The sequence below is a fragment of the Rhipicephalus microplus genome, chromosome 4, assembly GCF_043290135.1.
Source record: "Rhipicephalus microplus isolate Deutch F79 chromosome 4, USDA_Rmic, whole genome shotgun sequence".
In the NCBI taxonomy this organism is placed as follows: Eukaryota; Metazoa; Arthropoda; class Arachnida; order Ixodida; family Ixodidae; genus Rhipicephalus; species Rhipicephalus microplus.
In genome coordinates this window covers 224,196,899-224,208,710 of record NC_134703.1, presented here as the reverse complement: position 1 = coordinate 224,208,710, position 11,812 = coordinate 224,196,899, and positions in this window count along the sequence as shown.

The window sequence follows — 11,812 nt, the reverse complement described above, 5'->3', positions numbered from 1 at the left end:
AAACAGCATCGGGCAAACTGCATCGGGGGTGTACTGAGAGCAGCTGTGTGGTGTGTTTTGTGAATCAGATCGCTTTTGGGTTGTTTCCGAACTACTGAAACCTTAAGTAAAGAGCAGCGGGCAAACTGCGTCGGGGGTGTACTGAGAGCAGCTGCGTGGTGTGTTTTGTGAATCAGGTTGCTTTTGAGCTGTTTCCGAACTACTGAAACCTTAAGTAAACAGCATCGGGCAAACTGCATAAGCGGTGTACCGAGAGCAGCTGTGTGGTGTGTTTTGTGAATCAGATTGTTTTTGGGCTGTTTCTGAACTACTTAAACCTTAAGTAAACAGCATCGGGCAAACTGCATCGGGGGTGTACTGAGAGCAGCTGTGTGGTGGGTTTTGTGAATCAGATTGCTTTTGGGACGTTTCCGAACTACTGAAACCTTAAGTAAACAGCATCGGGCAAACTGCGTCGGGGGTGTACTGAGAGCAACTGCGTGGTGTGTTTTGTGAATCAGGTTCTTTTGGGATGTTTCCGAATTACTGAAACCTTTAGTAAACAGCATCGGGCAAACTGCATAAGCGGTGTACTGAGAGCAGCTGTGTGGTGTGTTTTGTGAATCAGATTGTTTTTGGGCTGTTTCCGAACTACTTAAACTTCAAGTAAACTATATCGGGCAAACTGCATCGGGGGTGTACTGAGAGCAGCTGTGTGGTGTGTTTTGTGAATCAGATTGCTTTTGGGCTGTTTCCGAACTACTGAAACCTTAAGTAAACAGCATCGGGCAAACTGCGTCGGGGGTGTACTGAGAGCAGCTGTGTGGTGTGTTTTGTGAATCAGATTGTATTTGGGCCGTTTCCGAACTACTGAATCTTTAAGTAAACAGCATCAAGAAAACTGCGTTGGGGGTGTACCGACAGCAGCGGTGTGGTGTGCTTTGTGAATCAGATTGCTTTTGGGTTATTTCCGAACTACTGAAACCTTAAGGAAACAGCAGCGGGAAAACTGCGTCGGGGGTGTACTGAGAGCAGCTGCGTGGTGTTTTTTGTGAATCAGGTTGATTTTGGGCTGTTTCCGAACTGCTGAAACCTTCAGTAAACAGCATCGGGCAAACTGCATAAGCGGTGTACTGAGAGTAGCTGTGTGGTGTGTTTTGTGAATCAGATTGTTTTTGGGCTGTTTGCGAACTACTTAAACCTTAAGTAAATAGCATCGAGCAAGTTGCATCGGGGGTGTACTGAGAGCAGCTGTGTGGTGTGTTTTGTGAATCACATTGTTTTTGGGCTGTTTCCGAACTACTTAAACCTTAAGTAAACAGCATCGGGCAAACTGCATCGGGGGTGTACTGAGAGCAGCTGTGTGGTGTGTTTTGTGAATCAGATTGCTTTTGGGATGTTTCCGAACTACTGAAACCTTAAGGAAACAGCAGCGGGCAAACTGCGTCGGGGGTGTACTGAGAGCAGCTGCGTGGTGTGTTTTGTGAATCAGGTTCTTTTGGGCTGTTTCCGAACTACTGAAACCTTAAGTAAACAGCATCGGGCAAACTGCGTCGGGGGTGTACTGAGAGCAGCTGTGTGGTGTGTTTTGTGAATCAGATTGTTTTTGGGCTGTTTCCGAACTACTTAAACCTTTAGTAAACAGCATCGGGCAAACTGCATAAGCGGTGTACTGAGAGCAGCTGTGTGGTGTGTTTTGTGAGTCAGATTGTTTTTGGGCTGTTTCCGAACTACTTAAACTTCAAGTAAACTATATCGGGCAAACTGCATCGGGGGTGTACTGAGAGCAGCTGTGTGGTGTGTTTTGGGACTCAGATTGCTTTTGGGTTGTTTGCGAACTACTGAAACCTTAAGGAAACAGCAGCGGGCAAACTACGTCGGGGGTGTACTGAAAGCAGCTGCGTAGTGTGTTTTGTGAATTAGGTTCTTTTGGGCTGTTTCCGAACTACTGAAACCTTAAGTAAACAGCATCGGGCAAACTGCATAAGCGGTGTACTGAAAGCAGCTGTGTGGTGTGTTTCGTGAATCAGAATTTTTTGGGCTGTTTCCGAACTACTAAAACCCTAAGTAAACAGCTTCGAGCAAACTGCATCGGGGGTGTACTGAGAGCAGCTGTGTGGTGTGTTTTGTGAATCAGATTGCTTTTGGGCTGTTTCCGAACTACGGAAACCTTAAGTAAACAGCATCGGGCAAAGTGCGTCGGGGGTGTACTGAGAGCAGCTGTGTGGTGTGTTTTGTGAATCAGAACGTATTTGGCCCGTTTCCGAACTACTGAAACCTTAAGTAAACAGCATCAAGAAAACTGCGTTGGGGGTTTACCGAGAGCAGCGGTGTGGTGTGTTTTGGGAATCAGATTGCTTTTGGGTTGTTTCCGAACTTCTGAAACCTAAATAAATAGCAGCGGGAAAACTGCATCGGGGGTGTACTGAGAGCAGCTGTGTGGTGTGTTGTGTGAGTCAGATTGCTTTTGGGCTGTTTCCGAACTATTGAAACGTTAAGTAAACAGCATCGGGCAAACTGCGTCGGGGGTGTACTGAGAGCAGCTGTGTGGTGTGTTTTGTGAATCAGATTGTATTTGGGCCGTTTCCGAACTACTTAAACTTTAAGTAAACAGCATCGGGCAAACTGCATCGGGGGTGTACTGAGAGCAGCTGTGTGGTGTGTTTTGTGAATCAGATTGCTTTTGGGCTGTTTCCGTACTACTTAAACCTTAAGTAAACAGCATCGGGAAAACTGCATCGGGGGCGTACTGAGAGCAGCTGTGTGGTGTGTTTTGTGAATCAGATTGCTTTTGGGATGTTTCCGAACTACTGAAACCTTAAGTAAACAGCATCGGGCAAACTGCGTCGGGGGTTTGCTGAGAGCAGCTGTGTGGTGGGTTTTGTGAATCAGATTGCTTTTGGGTTGTTTCCGAACTACTAAAACCTAAAAGTAAACAGCATCAAGAAAGCTGCGTTGGGGGTGTACTGAGAGCAGCTGTGTTGTGTGTTTTGGGAATCAGATTGCTTTTGGGTTGTTTCCGAACTACTGAAACCTTAAGGAAACAGCAGCGGGCAAACTGTGTCGACGGTGTACTGAGAGCAGCTGTGTGGTGTGTTTTGTGAATCAGATTGCTTTTGGGCTGTTTCCGAACTACTGAAACCTTAAGTAAACAGCATCGGGAAAACTTCGTCGGGGGTGTACTGAGAGCAGCTGTGTGATGTGTTTTGTTAATCAGATGGCTTTTCGGTTGTTTCCGAACTACTTAAACCTCAAGTAAACTATATCGGGCGAACTGCATCGGTGGTGTACTCAGAGCAGCTGTGTGGTGTGTTTTGTGAATCAGATTGCTTTTGGGCTGCTTCCGAACTACTGAAACATTAAGTAAACAGTATCGGGCAAACTGCGTCGGGGGTGTACTGAGAGCAGCTGTGTGGTGTGTTTTGTGAATCAGATTGCTTTTGGGATGTTTCCGAACTACTGAAACCTTAAGTAAACAGCTTCTGCAAACTGCGTCGGGAGTGTACTGAGAGCAGCTGTGTGGTGTGTTTTGTGAATCATATCGCTTTTGGGTTGTTTCCGAACTACTAAAACCTTAAGTAAACAGCAGCAAGAAAACTGCGTTGGGGGTGTACTGAGAGCAGCTGTGTGGTGTGTTTTGGGACTCAGATTGCTTTTGGGTTGTTTGCGAACTACTGAAACCTTAAGGCAACAGCAGCGGGCAAACTGCGTCGGGGGTGTACTGAGAGCAGCTGCGTGGTGTGTTTTGTGAATCAGGTTCTTTTGGGCTGTTTCCGAACTACTGAAACTTAAGTAAACAGCATCGGGCAAACTGCATAAGCGGTGTACTGAAAGCAGCTGTGTGGTGTGTTTTGTGAATCAGAATTTTTTTGGGCTGTTTCCGAACTACTTAAACCTTAAGTAAACAGCTTCGAGCAAACTGCATCGGGGGTGTACTGAGAGCAGCTGTGTGGTGTGTTTTGTGAATCAGATTGCTTTTGTGCTGTTACCGAACTACGGAAACCTTAAGTAAACAGCATCGAGCAAACTGCGTCGGGGGTGTACTGAGAGCAGCTGTGTGGTATGTTTTGTGAATCAGAACGTATTTGGCCCGTTTCCGAACTACTGAAACCCTAAGTAAACAGCATCAAGAAAACTGCGTTGGGGGTGTACTGAGAGCAGCTGCGTGGTGTGTTTTGTGAATCAGGTTGCTTTTGGGCTGTTTCCGAACTACTGAAACCTTAAGTAAACAGCATCGGGCAAACTGCATGAGCGGTGTACCGAGAGCAGCTGTGTGGTGTGTTTTGTGAATCAGATTGTGTTTGGGCTGTTTTCGAACTACTTAAACCTTAAGTAAACAGCATCGACAAACTGCGTTGGGGGTGTACTAAGAGCAGCTGTGTGGTGTGTTTTGGGAATCAGATTGCTTTTGGGTTGTTTCCGAACTACTGAAACCTTAAGGAAACAGCAGCGGGCACACTGCGTCGGGGGTGTACTGATAGCAGCTTTGTGGTGTGTTTTGTGAATCAGGTTCTTTTGGGCTGTTTCCGAACTACTGAAACCTTAAGTAAACAGCATCGGGCAAACTGCATCGGGGGTGTACTGAGAGCAGCTGTGTGGTGTGTTTTGTGAATCAGATCGCTTTTGGGTTGTTTCCGAACTACTGAAACCTTAAGTAAAGAGCAGCGGGCAAACTGCGTCGGGGGTGTACTGAGAGCAGCTGCGTGGTGTGTTTTGTGAATCAGGTTGCTTTTGAGCTGTTTCCGAACTACTGAAACCTTAAGGAAACAGATCGGGCAAACTGCATAAGCGGTGTACCGAGAGCAGCTGGGTGGTGTGTTTTGTGAATCAGATTGTTTTTGGGCTGTTTCCGAACTACTTAAACCTTAAGTAAACAGCATCGGGCAAACTGCATCGGGGGTGTACTGAGAGCAGCTGTGTGGTGGGTTTTGTGAATCAGATTGCTTTTGGGACGTTTCCGAACTACTGAAACCTTAAGTAAACAGCATCGGGCAAACTGCGTCGGGGGTGTACTGAGAGCAACTGCGTGGTGTGTTTTGTGAATCAGGTTCTTTTGGGATGTTTCCGAATTACTGAAACCTTTAGTAAACAGCATCGGGCAAACTGCATAAGCGGTGTACTGAGAGCAGCTGTGTGGTGTGTTTTGTGAATCAGATTGTTTTTGGGCTGTTTCCGAACTACTTAAACTTCAAGTAAACTATATCGGGCAAACTGCATCGGGGGTGTACTGAGAGCAGCTGTGTGGTGTGTTTTGTGAATCAGATTGCTTTTGGGCTGTTTCCGAACTACTGAAACCTTAAGTAAACAGCATCGGGCAAACTGCGTCGGGGGTGTACTGAGAGCAGCTGTGTGGTGTGTTTTGTGAATCAGATTGTATTTGGGCCGTTTCCGAACTACTGAATCCTTAAGTAAACAGCATCAAGAAAACTGCGTTGGGGGTGTACCGACAGCAGCGGTGTGGTGTGCTTTGTGAATCAGATTGCTTTTGGGTTATTTCCGAACTACTGAAACCTTAAGGAAACAGCAGCGGGAAAACTGCGTCGGGGGTGTACTGAGAGCAGCTGCGTGGTGTTTTTTGTGAATCAGGTTGATTTTGGGCTGTTTCCGAACTACTGAAACCTTAAGTAAACAGCATCGGGCAAACTGCGTCGGGAGTGTACTGAGAGCAGCTGTGTGGTGTGTTTTGTGAATCAGATCGCTTTTGGGTTGTTTCCGAACTACTAAAACGTTAAGTAAACAACAGCAAGAAAACTGCGTTAGGGGTGTACTGAGAGCAGCTGTGTGGTGTGTTTTGGGACTCAGATTGCTTTTGGGTTGTTTCCGAACTACTGAAACCTTAAGGAAACAGCAGCGGGAAAACTGCGTCGGGGGTGTACTGAGAGCAGCTGCGTGGTGTGTTTTGTGAATCAGGTTCTTTTGGGCTGTTTCCGAACTACTGTAACCTTAAGTAAACAGCATCGGGCAAACTGCATAAGCGGTGTACTGAAAGCAGCTGTGTGGTGTGTTTCGTGAATCAGAATTTTTTGGGCTGTTTCTGAACTACTAAAACCCTAAGTAAACAGCTTCGAGCAAACTGCATCGGGGGTGTACTGAGAGCAGCTGTGTGGTGTGTTTTGTGAATCAGATTGCTTTTGGGCTGTTTCCGAACTACGGAAACCTTAAGTAAACAGCATCGGGCAAAGTGCGTCGGGGGTGTACTGAGAGCAGCTGTGTGGTATGTTTTGTGAATCAGAACGTATTTGGCCCGTTTCCGAACTACTGAAACCTTAAGTAAACAGCATCAAGAAAACTGCGTTGGGGGTTTACCGAGAGCAGCGGTGTGGTGTGTTTTGGGAATCAGATTGCTTTTGGGTTGTTTCCGAACTTCTGAAACCTAAGTAAACAGCAGCGGGAAAACTGCACTGGGGGTGTACTGAGAGCAGCTGTGTGGTGTGTTGTGTGAGTCAGATTGCTTTTGGGCTGTTTCCGAACTACTGAAACGTTAAGTAAACAGCATCGGGCAAACTGCGTCGGGGGTGTACTGAGAGCAGCTGTGTGGTGTGTTTTGTGAATCAGATTGTATTTGGGCCGTTTCCGAACTACTTAAACTTTAAGTAAACAGCATCGGGCAAACTGCATCGGGGGTGTACTGAGAGCAGCTGTGTGGTGTGTTTTGTGAATCAGATTGCTTTTGGGCTGTTTCCGTACTACTTAAACCTTAAGTAAACAGCATCGGGCAAACTGCATCGGGGGTGTACTGAGAGCAGCTGTGTGGTTTGTTTTGTGAATCAGATTGCTTTTGGGATGTTTCCGAACTACTGAAACCTTAAGTAAACAGCATCGGGCAAACTGCGTCGGGGGTTTGCTGAGAGCAGCTGTGTGGTGGGTTTTGTGAATCAGATTGCTTTTGGGTTGTTTCCGAACTACTAAAACCTGAAGTAAACAGCATCAAGAAAGCTGCGTTGGGGGTGTACTGAGAGCAGCTGTGTTGTGTGTTTTGGGAATCAGATTGCTTTTGGGTTGTTTCCGAACTACTGAAACCTTAAGGAAACAGCAGCGGGCAAACTGTGTCGGCGGTGTACTGAGAGCAGCTGTGTGGTGTGTTTTGTGAATCAGATTGCTTTTGGGCTGTTTCCGAACTACTGAAACCTTAAGTAAACAGCATCGGGAAAACTTCGTCGGGGGTGTACTGAGAGCAGCTGTGTGATGTGTTTTGTTAATCAGATGGCTTTTCGGTTGTTTCCGAACTACCTAAACCTCAAGTAAACTATATCGGGCGAACTGCATCGGGAGTGTACTGAGAGCAGCTGTGTGGTGTGTTTTGTGAATCAGATTGCTTTTGGGCTGCTTCCGAACTACTGAAACATTAAGTAAACAGTATCGGGCAAACTGCGTCGGGGGTGTACTGAGAGCAGCTGTGTGGTGTGTTTTGTGAATCAGATTGCTTTTGGGATGTTTCCGAACTACTGAAACCTTAAGTAAACAGCATCTGCAAACTGCGTCGGGAGTGTACTGAGAGCAGCTGTGTGGTGTGTTTTGTGAATCATATCGCTTTTGGGTTGTTTCCGAACTACTAAAACCTTAAGTAAACAGCAGCAAGAAAACTGCGTTGGGGGTGTACTGAGAGCAGCTGTGTGGTGTGTTTTGGGACTCAGATTGCTTTTGGGTTGTTTGCGAACTACTGAAACCTTAAGGAAACAGCAGCGGGCAAACTGCGTCGGGGGTGTACTGAGAGCAGCTGTGTGGTGTGTTTTGTGAATCAGATTGCTTTTGTGCTGTTTCCGAACTACGGAAACCTTAAGTAAACAGCATCGAGCAAACTGCGTCGGGGGTGTACTGAGAGCAGCTGTGTGGTATGTTTTGTGAATCAGAACGTATTTGGCCCGTTTCCGAACTACTGAAACCTTAAGTAAACAGCATCAAGAAAACTGCGTTGGGGGTGTACTGAGAGCAGCTGCGTGGTGTGTTTTGTGAATCAGGTTGCTTTTGGGCTGTTTCCGAACTACTGAAACCTTAAGTAAACAGCATCGGGCAAACTGCATGAGCGGTGTACTGAGAGCAGCTGTGTGGTGAGTTTTGTGAATCAGATTGTTTTTGGGCTGTTTCCGAACTACTTAAACTTCAAGTAAACTATATCGGGCAAACTGCATCGGGGGTGTACTGAGAGCAGCTGTGTGGTGTGTTTTGTGAATCAGATTGCTTTTGGGCTGTTTCCGAACTACTGAAACCTTAAGTAAACAGCATCGGGCAAACTGCGTCGGGGGTGTACTGAGAGCAGCTGTGTGGTGTGTTTTGTGAATCAGATTGTATTTGGGCCGTTTCCGAACTACTGAATCTTTAAGTAAACAGCATCAAGAAAACTGCGTTGGGGGTGTACCGACAGCAGCGGTGTGGTGTGCTTTGTGAATCAGATTGCTTTTGGGTTATTTCCGAACTACTGAAACCTTAAGGAAACAGCAGCGGGAAAACTGCGTCGGGGGTGTACTGAGAGCAGCTGCGTGGTGTTTTTTGTGAATCAGGTTGATTTTGGGCTGTTTCCGAACTGCTGAAACCTTCAGTAAACAGCATCGGGCAAACTGCATATGCGGTGTACTGAGAGTAGCTGTGTGGTGTGTTTTGTGAATCAGATTGTTTTTGGGCTGTTTGCGAACTACTTAAACCTTAAGCAAATAGCATCGAGCAAGTTGCATCGGGGGTGTACTGAGAGCAGCTGTGTGGTTTTTTTTGTGAATCACATTGTTTTTGGGCTGTTTCCGAACTACTTAAACCTTAAGTAAACAGCATCGGGCAAACTGCATCGGGGGTGTACTGAGAGCAGCTGTGTGGTGTGTTTTGTGAATCAGATTGCTTTTGGGATGTTTCCGAACTACTGAAACCTTAAGGAAACAGCAGCGGGCAAACTGCGTCGGGGGTGTACTGAGAGCAGCTGCGTGGTGTGTTTTGTGAATCAGGTTCTTTTGGGCTGTTTCCGAACTACTGAAACCTTAAGTAAACAGCATCGGGCAAACTGCGTCGGGGGTGTACTGAGAGCAGCTGTGTGGTGTGTTTTGTGAATCAGATTGTTTTTGGGCTGTTTCCGAACTACTTAAACCTTTAGTAAACAGCATCGGGCAAACTGCATAAGCGGTGTACTGAGAGCAGCTGTGTGGTGTGTTTTGTGAGTCAGATTGTTTTTGGGCTGTTTCCGAACTACTTAAACTTCAAGTAAACTATATCGGGCAAACTGCATCGGGGGTGTACTGAGAGCAGCTGTGTGGTGTGTTTTGGGACTCAGATTGCTTTTGGGTTGTTTGCGAACTACTGAAACCTTAAGGAAACAGCAGCGGGCAAACTGCGTCGGGGGTGTACTGAAAGCAGCTGCGTAGTGTGTTTTGTGAATTAGGTTCTTTTGGGCTGTTTCCGAACTACTGAAACCTTAAGTAAACAGCATCGGGCAAACTGCATAAGCGGTGTACTGAAAGCAGCTGTGTGGTGTGTTTCGTGAATCAGAATTTTTTGGGCTGTTTCCGAACTACTAAAACCCTAAGTAAACAGCTTCGAGCAAACTGCATCGGGGGTGTACTGAGAGCAGCTGTGTGGTGTGTTTTGTGAATCAGATTGCTTTTGGGCTGTTTCCGAACTACGGAAACCTTAAGTAAACAGCATCGGGCAAAGTGCGTCGGGGGTGTACTGAGAGCAGCTGTGTGGTGTGTTTTGTGAATCAGAACGTATTTGGCCCGTTTCCGAACTACTGAAACCTTAAGTAAACAGCATCAAGAAAACTGCGTTGGGGGTTTACCGAGAGCAGCGGTGTGGTGTGTTTTGGGAATCAGATTGCTTTTGGGTTGTTTCCGAACTTCTGAAACCTAAATAAACAGCAGCGGGAAAACTGCATCGGGGGTGTACTGAGAGCAGCTGTGTGGTGTGTTGTGTGAGTCAGATTGCTTTTGGGCTGTTTCCGAACTATTGAAACGTTAAGTAAACAGCATCGGGCAAACTGCGTCGGGGGTGTACTGAGAGCAGCTGTGTGGTGTGTTTTGTGAATCAGATTGTATTTGGGCCGTTTCCGAACTACTTAAACTTTAAGTAAACAGCATCGGGCAAACTGCATCGGGGGTGTACTGAGAGCAGCTGTGTGGTGTGTTTTGTGAATCAGATTGCTTTTGGGCTGTTTCCGTACTACTTAAACCTTAAGTAAACAGCATCGGGAAAACTGCATCGGGGGTGTACTGAGAGCAGCTGTGTGGTGTGTTTTGTGAATCAGATTGCTTTTGGGATGTTTCCGAACTACTGAAACCTTAAGTAAACAGCATCGGGCAAACTGCGTCGGGGGTTTGCTGAGAGCAGCTGTGTGGTGGGTTTTGTGAATCAGATTGCTTTTGGGTTGTTTCCGAACTACTAAAACCTAAAAGTAAACAGCATCAAGAAAGCTGCGTTGGGGGTGTACTGAGAGCAGCTGTGTTGTGTGTTTTGGGAATCAGATTGCTTTTGGGTTGTTTCCGAACTACTGAAACCTTAAGGAAACAGCAGCGGGCAAACTGTGTCGGCGGTGTACTGAGAGCAGCTGTGTGGTGTGTTTTGTGAATCAGATTGCTTTTGGGCTGTTTCCGAACTACTGAAACCTTAAGTAAACAGCATCGGGAAAACTTCGTCGGGGGTGTACTGAGAGCAGCTGTGTGATGTGTTTTGTTAATCAGATGGCTTTTCGGTTGTTTCCGAACTACTTAAACCTCAAGTAAACTATATCGGGCGAACTGCATCGGTGGTGTACTCAGAGCAGCTGTGTGGTGTGTTTTGTGAATCAGATTGCTTTTGGGCTGCTTCCGAACTACTGAAACATTAAGTAAACAGTATCGGGCAAACTGCGTCGGGGGTGTACTGAGAGCAGCTGTGTGGTGTGTTTTGTGAATCAGATTGCTTTTGGGATGTTTCCGAACTACTGAAACCTTAAGTAAACAGCTTCTGCAAACTGCGTCGGGAGTGTACTGAGAGCAGCTGTGTGGTGTGTTTTGTGAATCATATCGCTTTTGGGTTGTTTCCGAACTACTAAAACCTTAAGTAAACAGCAGCAAGAAAACTGCGTTGGGGGTGTACTGAGAGCAGCTGTGTGGTGTGTTTTGGGACTCAGATTGCTTTTGGGTTGTTTGCGAACTACTGAAACCTTAAGGCAACAGCATCAAGAAAACTGCGTTGGGGGTGTACCGACAGCAGCGGTGTGGTGTGCTTTGTGAATCAGATTGCTTTTGGGTTATTTCCGAACTACTGAAACCTTAAGGAAACAGCAGCGGGAAAACTGCGTCGGGGGTGTACTGAGAGCAGCTGCGTGGTGTTTTTTGTGAATCAGGTTGATTTTGGGCTGTTTCCGAACTACTGAAACCTTAAGTAAACAGCATCGGGCAAACTGCGTCGGGAGTGTACTGAGAGCAGCTGTGTGGTGTGTTTTGTGAATCAGATTGCTTTTGTGCTGTTACCGAACTACGGAAACCTTAAGTAAACAGCATCGAGCAAACTGCGTCGGGGGTGTACTGAGAGCAGCTGTGTGGTATGTTTTGTGAATCAGAACGTATTTGACCCGTTTCCGAACTACTGAAACCCTAAGTAAACAGCATCAAGAAAACTGCGTTGGGGGTGTACTGAGAGCAGCTGCGTGGTGTGTTTTGTGAATCAGGTTGCTTTTGGGCTGTTTCCGAACTACTGAAACCTTAAGTAAACAGCATCGGGCAAACTGCATGAGCGGTGTACCGAGAGCAGCTGTGTGGTGTGTTTTGTGAATCAGATTGTGTTTGGGCTGTTTTCGAACTACTTAAACCTTAAGTAAACAGCATCGACAAACTGCGTTGGGGGTGTACTAAGAGCAGCTGTGTGGTGTGTTTTG